General features: G+C 43.2%; 1 protein-coding gene across 1 annotated transcript in view; it reads left to right on the forward strand.

Annotated features, from left to right (window-relative positions):
- neto1l (neuropilin (NRP) and tolloid (TLL)-like 1, like) overlaps nucleotides 1-10,000 on the forward strand; it is a 140,766-nt gene that overhangs the window by 79,006 nt on the left and 51,760 nt on the right. The window lies entirely within an intron of this gene.

Raw genomic sequence — 10,000 nt, forward strand, 5'->3', positions numbered from 1 at the left:
AAGTACAATTAAATAAAAAAGGACAGTGAAACAAAATGAGTAAATATAATATACACTGAGGTTATTGATAGTGCTGATGATAATGATAATGATAATATATGCATCGTTTCATTTCCCTAATTTCACACCGGAACTAAAAGTATAACCAACGTGATAGTATTCAACATTTGAAGGTGATTTAAATATACAACATCTGTCATCCTCCTCCATGACTGAGGTACCCTGAGCATGGTACCCTCACTGCACTGCTCCCTTGGGACGCCATGGGGGCTGCCCCCTTGCATGGGTGAGGCATAAATGCAATTTCGTTGTGTGCAGTGAACACTTGTGTGCTGTGGAGTGCTGTGTCACAATGACGATGGGAGTTGGAGTTTCCCAGTTGGGCTTTCACTTTCACTTTCACATCTAATTCTACTTTCAATTCAATATTCAAGAACTGGTCTACAAATCTATAATATAATCTATAGTAAGATCTACATCTCTGCTGCAGTCTGTCCTGTAAACACCTTACATCACGCAGCCGGGGGCATTCTGTGATTAAAGTACAAATTTTGGTAAATGCACTGAAACGCTGAACTATCTCTGTTTATACATGCCATTTAATCTCCATCATTTCATCTCTACTGCTAGGAGTGTTTGCACAAGCAAAGCTCAAAGGCAATATGGTCACTTTGACTGTTTGGTGCTGTGTACTGAATTTGAATGCGCCTGTGGTCTAGTTGTGTTTCAAAGTCAGCTGGATAAGAGAACAAGATGTCCACATCCACACAGTACAGTAGCCACCTCTATCACAGCCTCAAACACTTACACGCTTGAACAACTCACTACCGAATCAGCTCCCCGTTTGACCAGTGGTCAATGCCCATTGACCAGTGCAGCCTGACAACACTGACAGAGGCACCAACTAGTGGTGTGGATCGGCACTGCCCTCACAATCCGATTCGATCACGATTCGGGAGGTAGTAGATCCGATTCGATTCGATTCTATTAGATCCAATCCGATCCGATCCGCATTGCAATGCATTACATTTCTACTGAACGCAAAGCAAATGTTTAATCAGCCATGATGAGGCAATACAAGTCAGATACTGAGCAACAATTTATTGGCTGTTTTCTGTATCAGTCTTGAAATGTTTTGAAGTGCTTTTATTTAACTTAACATTCATTTGCTCCCGAAATATCCATGGAAGTAATTGAAACTTAGAAAAAAAAGGCCGGATCGATTCTGGAACTTGCCGGACCGATTTTGGATCGTCCATGCCCCGCATCGATTCGGATCGCCGAATCGATCATTGTTGACACCACTAGCACCAACTGACCATTCCATACACATACTACACATACGTACATTGATACTGAAGCCCTGGCACAATTATTCATACAGAATACAACACCTAAATGCCTTCACTTCAGCTGCAGTATACATGCGCAGGCATAGATACATACGTACATATTTAAACACACACTGTCTTAATAACACAAGGATATAAATTGCCCAAATCCAAGCCTGTGTGTCTGTCTCTGTCTGTTGATTGTCTGGGATTGCCAGTCAGATAGTCTTCAATTCTTTGTGTGTGCGTGCTTGTGTTTGTCTTTGTGTTTGTGTTTTTGTTCGTTTGTCTGCAAGACATGGGTGAGTCGCTGTTGACACGGGGCTACGATCAGATAGCAGTCTTCTCTTCCACCGTCTCTCTCCCTGCTGTGCCACTCACAGAGCCCATCTCTTACACAGCAGCCAGGACAGGCCAGGCCAAGCCAGTCAAGCCAAAATCACTAAACCTTAAGCACACTTTGATGAAACGTTTTGGGTTGAAAGACAGATTTACCAAGAGACATTTTGGTGAAACAGACAGACAGACATGCAGGCAGGGTGACAGGCAGAGACAGACAGACAGAAAGATAGACAGGTAGACAGACAGGCAGACAGACATGCAGACAGATAGAAAAAGTTAGAGAGAGGCACTCAAAGGGATAGGATGGAGTGGAGTGCCAGTGATGGACACAAACTGTCTTTTATGTTTTGGAGTGGCTGCGTGCCCTCTATCTAAAGGGGTGTTGTTTTACCTATTTCAAGGGTCAGGCTCTGTGATTCCAGATTCTTTTTTTAAACCATCTGTCAATCTTATCCCCGAAAACCCACCACGCCACTCCACACCCCTGCCCTTCTCCCCAACCATCCCCATTCACATCACCCACTCAGTCTTTTCTCTGGTCCAACTGGGCAGGCTTTGAAAGCGGCAGGGAAATTCCTGTGTTCAATTTCAAGAGCCAGCCTTCAGGAGGAGTGGAATGCATGCTTCTCATTGTGAATGTAAATGTGCACAGGCGCGCCTAGTTCCCCTCTCTGTACTCATCACTTTGATCAGGGATCTCACCAAAACGCTGCCAGTGAATCGTATTTGATGTAGTGAGAGAGAGAGAGAGAGAGAGAGAGAGAGAGAGAGAGAGGTTTTCTTTTTTTTCCTGTTGGGTTTGACTTTCTTGTTTCTCGGCTGTGATATTTGTTGCACGATCTGGCGCTCCTGTTTCCTGTCAAGCAATGTGAAAACATTCCTCAAGTCACAAGCTGGTATACAGTAGTTTACAGGTGTTTAGGAGAGCAGTACAAAATAGTACAGCATGAATGTTAAAATATGTGTGAGAGAAAGGCTTACTAGTGATGTAGTACTGGAGACCGGTCTTGGTCTCGAGACTTAAAACTACTTACCGTATATATGTGTTAGTTTTTCGTCTTGAATTGGTCTAGCACAGTCTTGGGCTTGATCTCGACTGAGTCTTGGGCATGAACATAAATAATATGTAAATAACACTTGCCACTGAGGCACATTGTAGCCCTCACCTTCTGTGAGAATCTGACTTTTGTCTTCATTTGGATGTACACTTGCTCCCAGGAGTAATGCTTTTGTTTTGTCCCTCTCATATTGTGGACTCATTGTCATTCAGCTTCCTTAAGTTGGACCTGCAGGAGGCTGCAAGTGTTGACTGTTTGGAGTGAATGATGAAAACATCTAATGTAATCAGGATGTTTCATTAAAACGAAACATAAAAACCTGACAAGAGTGTGAAAAGTGACCATGTAAAAGGTGTGACATTTGGAATACATTTGCAGCATTGAGAGGCAACAAAGAGAGTACTGAGTTCATTAATCTTCCCCGTTTTAACGAGACATGCCAGACATTTCCAACAGGTTGTGGTGTGAAAATGAAAAGACCAACTGCTTTAAAGGTCAAAAGAAGACTTAAGAGCACTGTTGAAAACATTTTCTTCTTCTGTAACAGCATCAACAACTCTCTTACAAATGCTACATTATTTATGTCACTGTTTCTTATTCAGCAGACATGCCCGCCAGTCCTCCAGGCAATACTAAGATACTTAGCATAGAGATAGGCATCATATCAGCCAGTATGTACCCCCAAAGTAAATTGTGTAGTGTTCATTCAACACTTGGAAAATAGGGCCAACACTAAATTCAACTCTAGAGGTGGTAAACGGACACTACAACATTTGTTGTGTGTGCCCAGGATTCATGGCCGCCACCAGAGTGTTGTTTGGCAACCCTGCTCAGTGCTGGCTGTACCACGGCAGATAAGAGGGAATGTCAGAAAGATCCTCAAGTCATATAGTGGTGGTTTAAAAAAAGGACCAGTGGCCTACTTTTATAGAAGTGCACAGTGATAGTGAGAGGGAGGCATTGAATTGCATGGACTAATGTACAGTATTTAATTGCATGAACATTCAATGGTCTAATGCAGTGGTTCTCAAACTTTTTGTGTGAAGTACCACCCGAGAAAATATTGAGCTGTCCGAGTACCACCTTGACAACCAACATTAGAATCTCGCAGCAAGGGCCTTCCATATTCACTTTTGCCAGTCAATACAGGAGAGGTTCATAACGGCATCAACAGCTAGGGTCACATTCAGTGCAAGTTTGCTTTTAAATTTCTTGCTTGCCTATAGCATTATTCTGCATTATGTGTTCAGATTCTATAGGTCAATATTACAAAATGTGAGAGCAAAGAGACATTTTCGACTGCAACAACTTGATCAACCTTCAAATCAATGCACAAAAAATGAATTCTTCCAAGTACCACCAGAGATGTTTCAAGTACCACCAGTGGTACACGTACCACAGTTTGAGCACCACTGGTCTAATGTGAATGAAAAGCATGGTGCAGTAGGGTGTGCACATCCAAATGATGATTTGATAAGGAGCAAAATAAAGCAAGGTCATATGGCGTGTGCTAACCCTCCAAAAATGCAAACCGGTTTCCAACTAATGGGATGTCTGATCTGATGATCAATCTGTCTGTCTGCCTGCCTTAGTCTGACCCAGTGATGGATAGAGTTGCTGCACATGATTAAAAAACATGAACATACTGAAGAGGGAAAGGAGAAAAGAACTTGCTAGCTGCTTAAAAAGAGGCATATGTTTATGGGCAATGAATCATTTTGAGGCTCTATGTTGTGTACTCTATGTTTCTTCCCTCATCTTGAGATTAGTACAGTGAAACCTTCCTGCTGTACCTTTGTAGCCCTGCTTCACCAGTCCACAGCAGGTGAGCAGGTGTGGTTTTGTAACCTGACACAAGTGCAGTCAGTTCAGTTCAGTCTCCCCAGTTCCAGTTCCCTTGCTGAAGCGCGTGCGCGCGCACACACACACACACACACACACACACACACACACCTGATTAAGCCCATCAGGTCCGTAGACAGCTCTTTGATCAATCAGCTGTGTGTGTTCGTGTGTTCAGTTAATGAGTCGAGAGAGGGACCTTTTCCGGTTAACACACGCCACTTACGGGGACCTCCAGAGGACTGCACAGGGAGCTTCCTCTCCAGGGGGTACCCCATCAGACGACAACGCACCCACCCACCGCTAACAGATTAAGCGTGAACACACAGTCAGCATCGCTGATGGCGGCAATGTAGCAAGAAATGTGCTTAGAAAAGCAGGTGTTGTGACTGCGTGCTTAGCTGGATTTGACACGTGGTTCATATTTGCTAATCCCCAAACTGAGTTGAAGAGACAGGAAGCCTGAAGAAAAGCATATTTTCCCTCACTCACTGTTATTTGTCTCCACACACCCCACCAAAAAAAATCAATTTTAAGCCTCAAGTTTTTAAAAAAAAGTTAAAAGGTGTGAACGGTTTAATCTTCTGTGATTCGACATCTTTGGATGCTGTTTCAGCTGTTTTGTCTTGGTGTCCAATGTGTGTGCGGGCGTGCGTGCGTGCGTGCTTGGATGTCTATGCTTGTGTGTATGCTTATGTGCGTGTGTGTGATTGTGTGTGGCTCAGGGTATTAGCAAGTGGTAGAAGATGCAGTGTGTGTGTTTGTCACAATCAATACAGTATCTCACCCACTTATAAGCCAGCGTATGCGCACCTGTCAAAAATATGCAATGCAAGCCAGACTGAAGTTGATGTGCTTGACTGAGCTACATTTTCACCATGAAATCATTTTGGTTAAGGAGTATGGACTTGTAATGTGTAGCCTGGCACTCTGTCTCTCTTCCATGCCCTGTGTGAAAATCTCAATAGTAAACAGAATATATTACCGCCGTTATTACATATATAAAAAAGGCTGTTCCGCTGTGTGGCTGTATGCTGCGTGTGTATCTTAGGCAAGTATTCATGTGCTCCAAACAACTCGTCATCATTCACAACCATTAACCTGCTTCACTGTCCCCATGCCTCCTAAAATAACTGTCCCAGGAACAGCTTTTAAGGGCAGCAGTTTGTGTAATAGATTTCATGGTGCGGCGTAAACAGAAGAGATGGCATCTCCATGAATAGTCGTCATCGTTCATATTTGAGTTTAGGACGGCCGTAAAATAGAGGGTGCTTTTATGGACGGATAATCGACTTTGAGTGTGATAAGGAAAACAATGTCCTGAGGGGTTGCCATGGTGGCCAGAATTGAATTGTAGAATTGCATTTGTGCCCACAGCAATGCCACAGAACATTCAGAATTAAAGGAGAACTTCTGCCAATTTCAATATGCTGTTGTGTTGCTCACACTAGTTATTGGGAATAAATCAAGATGATTTTTTTATGTAAACAAACGCCTGCCCCCATTACAATGACCAGGATCTAACAATGGTTTTCTGTTACCCTGTTTATATGTTTGTTCTTTGTGATCCTAAGTCTGTCTGTTGTGGTGATCTGATGTTAACTGTGAATCACACTTTCTCATGTCCATTCTGAATTTCTCTCCTGAAGAGACAATAAAGGATAATCTAATCTAATCTAATCTAATCTAATCTAATCTAATCTAATCTCGGAAAAGGCAACCAAAAAAAATCTCAGGTAAGTCCAGGGTAGTGTAGCATTACAACTGCATGTCGAAATTGGCAGAAGTTATCCTTTAATTACGTTGGTACTGGTTAGTTGTTACTTCATGCAGACCCCCAGTTCTATTGGCAGTGTGAAAAGCTTTCTGACAGAATGCTTGTAAACATTTAAACGGGCCAGTGATTTTAGCCCTGAATTATAGATAGGCAATGTGTTAGGGTATGTTTGTTGCATTGAGATGTATCCTAGCTTCCTCTAAATAAGTAATCTGAGGTGTAATGGAAACTCTGCATCCATTTGTGCCTTTTCTCTTGAGTAGTACAGATGCTGCGACAAGTGCCAGGCCAGCCCTTACAACCTCCAAAAAGCCCTTGAGTCATAGTCTGGACATTCTCCGACTCTGAGAGTGCTTCATAGTAAAGCTAAACTGCGCTGAGCAACACTTTCTTGCACTCTGACTTCACCCATGTTGTTATACTGTATCTTCCTTACCGTGTATTCCCCAAAACATTTAGAATGTTTATGTCACATTCAAGCGCTTGCCGAGAGCAAAGCAGCAATGTTAAGAAGAGGAAAAATCCGCACTCACAAGCTGAGTCTCGTTATTTATTTATAAATTACCACCATGTCCACAAGCAGACGCGTTTCGGCTCTTTAGCCATCATCAGTGCGTCTGCTTGCAGATTTTTGCTCCTCTCAAACATGGCAACCTTTATCGCGCACCCAAAGTTATATGTTTTATGTCCAGTTGAGCACGTCCTCTGACAAACTCAAAGCAGTAATGTTCCATCAGCCTACCAGCCCTCTGGTATGCCACAAAAATGATCCCTTCAGCCTGGTGCTGCGACCGCTGTGTTTGGAGCTGGAGATGGACATGATTAGCTGACTCTTGGGGTCTCATCAGGATATTCACAAAAAACATGTCCAGAGGGAACCATGGTCAAATAGTTCAGTCATCGTACCATCAGACCAGGGGGTTTCGCTTTCCCTCCATCTGATGCAAAGGCACTAAGGTGCTTTGTGGCCAACTCCCAGTGAGATCTGTTGTGTGTGTGTAGTGAGTTATTGAGTTTTCTTGACCACACAGGCTTCGCTAACTCACTGATATTGGTACATTTCCCTTCTGGTGCATTCATAAAAATGAATAGCAAACACCGTGACATTTATCACCCGACAAGTGTTTTATCTGTTGTGAATAGTGTTAATAATGAGCCCACTGCCCTCTCTGTCTGGTACTTGCCTCATGGCAACACTCATTAATAAACATTTGCCTATTTTTTTTTTGCCCACCTACGAGGCATTAACATTTCTGTTACTGCTTTGAATATCTCATTTGAAAATGAAATGAAGTCAATTCGAAAAATCTGTTCTGTGGGTAAAAAAAACACAATTTCTCATTCTGATTACTCTATGCTAAATCTGAAGGAAAAAACAAGGCTCTTGACGGGTTTTAGAACATGTCATGCCAAGATGACAACCGCACACACGCATGCACGCACACATATGCACACACACTTACGCGTACGCATGCACACACGCACACACACACACACACACACACACACACACACACACACACACACACACACACACACACACGCACACGCGCGCGCACATGATGTGATGATGGGTTGAAGAGCCTGTCCCATCAGCTCTGACACCTGGAGTGAAGGAGGTCGATGCCAGCAGGAGAGCAGTGGAGAGGGTGACAGGGAGGGAGAGGGGGAGGAGGTTGTGAAAGAGTCAAGAGGAAGAGGAAGAGAAAGGAGTGAAGGAAGAAGGGAACAGCGAAGGAATACGTGGAGCCCCTCAAACTCAAAGGAGTTTTAATCAAAGTTAATTAAACGCCGCCCCGCTAATGTTCTCTGGTTTCCTTATTTTAAGTGGCGAATTAGTCAGGTCAATACAACTTTGCTCAAAGTCTTTTCACAAGTCACTTCTCTGCCATGATTGCCATCTCAAGAAGAGGTTTCAAAAGTAAAAGAAAGAGGGCCCAGCCGTGGCTCAATTGGCTGGGCATTCAACTGCTACACCGGTGGCTCGGGTTTGATTATGGCCTGGGCCCTTTGACGACTTTTCCCTGTCTCTCTCACACACTTGCTTCCTGTCTCTCTCAACTATCCTGTCACAAAAATAGAGGCACAACCCCCCCTCCCCAAAACATTTTGGTTTTTTTTTAATAATGGTGTAAGTACAACACTAGCACATGATATTACATAGCTGTTAAAGCGTTTACTCCACTTTATCTAATGATATACATAGACAGACCGTGTTGTTACTGACAAACCTAACAAGAACCCACCACAAACTTGATACAGCCAGCACAGAGTCAGCTGATCGTAAGACAAGTACACAGTTCTAGTACTTTTTACTTATACAGTAAAAGTTACCTGTGCTGGAAGAAAACTGTGTGTCTTATTTTACTTTTACTTTTGACACTTCTGATCTCCAGACAAGTCAGAGAACTGTGGGCCAGACCATTGTGTCTGTGGTACAGTGTGCCTCAGAGTTGTTGCGCTGGAGAATAGGAGGCATTTTATCGAGGAATCTAAGTGCATATACAGTGCCCTCCATAATTATTGGCACCCCTGGTTGAGATGTGTTAAAAGCCTTAAAATAAATTCAGTGTTTGTCGCAGAAGAATACTGTCACACTGAAAATTGTAGGAAAATGTAGCCTTCAACTCAAATGAATTGTAAGAAAATAAAAAAATCCCTGACTAAAAAATAATTATTTTTCATTAATCACCTGTTCCACAATTATTGGCACCCTTAACAATTCCCAGGAAATAAATATAATTGAAGCATTTCTGTCATTTCTACAGTAGTTTACAAAGTTTACCAGAGTATGTAGGAACATTTAATTAGTAATTCATCACTTCCTGTTTCCCTGGGGTATAAATATGACGTGACACCGAGGCCATTTCTCTTATCCACTCTTAAACATGGGAAAGACAAAGGAACACAGCATACAAGTGAGGCAGATGTGCATCAACCTTCACAGGTCAGGCAGAGGCTACAAGAAGATTGCCACTCAACTGCAGCTGCCCATATCCACTGTGAGAGGAATAATTAAGAAGTTCAAAACAACTGGAACAGTGGTAAACAAGCCTGGACGAGGACCCAAGTTTATTTTGCCACCACGCACAGTGAGGAGGATGGTAAGAGAAATCAAAAGATCTCCAAAGCTCACTGTTACAGAATTACAACAAATGGTAGCATCCTGGGGTCACAAAGTCTCCAAATCAACCATCAGGCGCTGTCTACACGCCAACAAGCTGTTTGGGAGGCATGCACGGAGAAAACCTTTCCTCACTCACAATCATAAACGCAAGCGTCTGGAGTTCGCCAAGCGGTATTGGGGCTTCAACTGGGACCGTGTGCTTTGGTCAGATGAGACCAAGATTGAGCTTTTTGGCAACAAACACTCTAAGTGGGTCTGGTGTACCACGAAAGATGCGCATGCTGAAAAGCACCTCATACCCACTGTGAAGTATGGGGGTGGGTCAGTGATGCTGTGGGGCTGTTTCGCTTCCAAAGGCCCTGGGAACCTTGTTAGGGTGCATGGCATCATGAATGCTTTGAAATACCAGGACATTTTCAATCAAAATCTGTTGCCCTCTGCCCGAAAGCTGAAGCTGGGTCGTCACTGGGTCTTTCAGCAAGACAATGACCCTAAACATATGGCCAAATCTACACAGAAATGG

The sequence above is a fragment of the Engraulis encrasicolus genome, chromosome 9 (assembly GCF_034702125.1).
Source record: "Engraulis encrasicolus isolate BLACKSEA-1 chromosome 9, IST_EnEncr_1.0, whole genome shotgun sequence".
Classification (NCBI taxonomy): domain Eukaryota; kingdom Metazoa; phylum Chordata; class Actinopteri; order Clupeiformes; family Engraulidae; genus Engraulis; species Engraulis encrasicolus.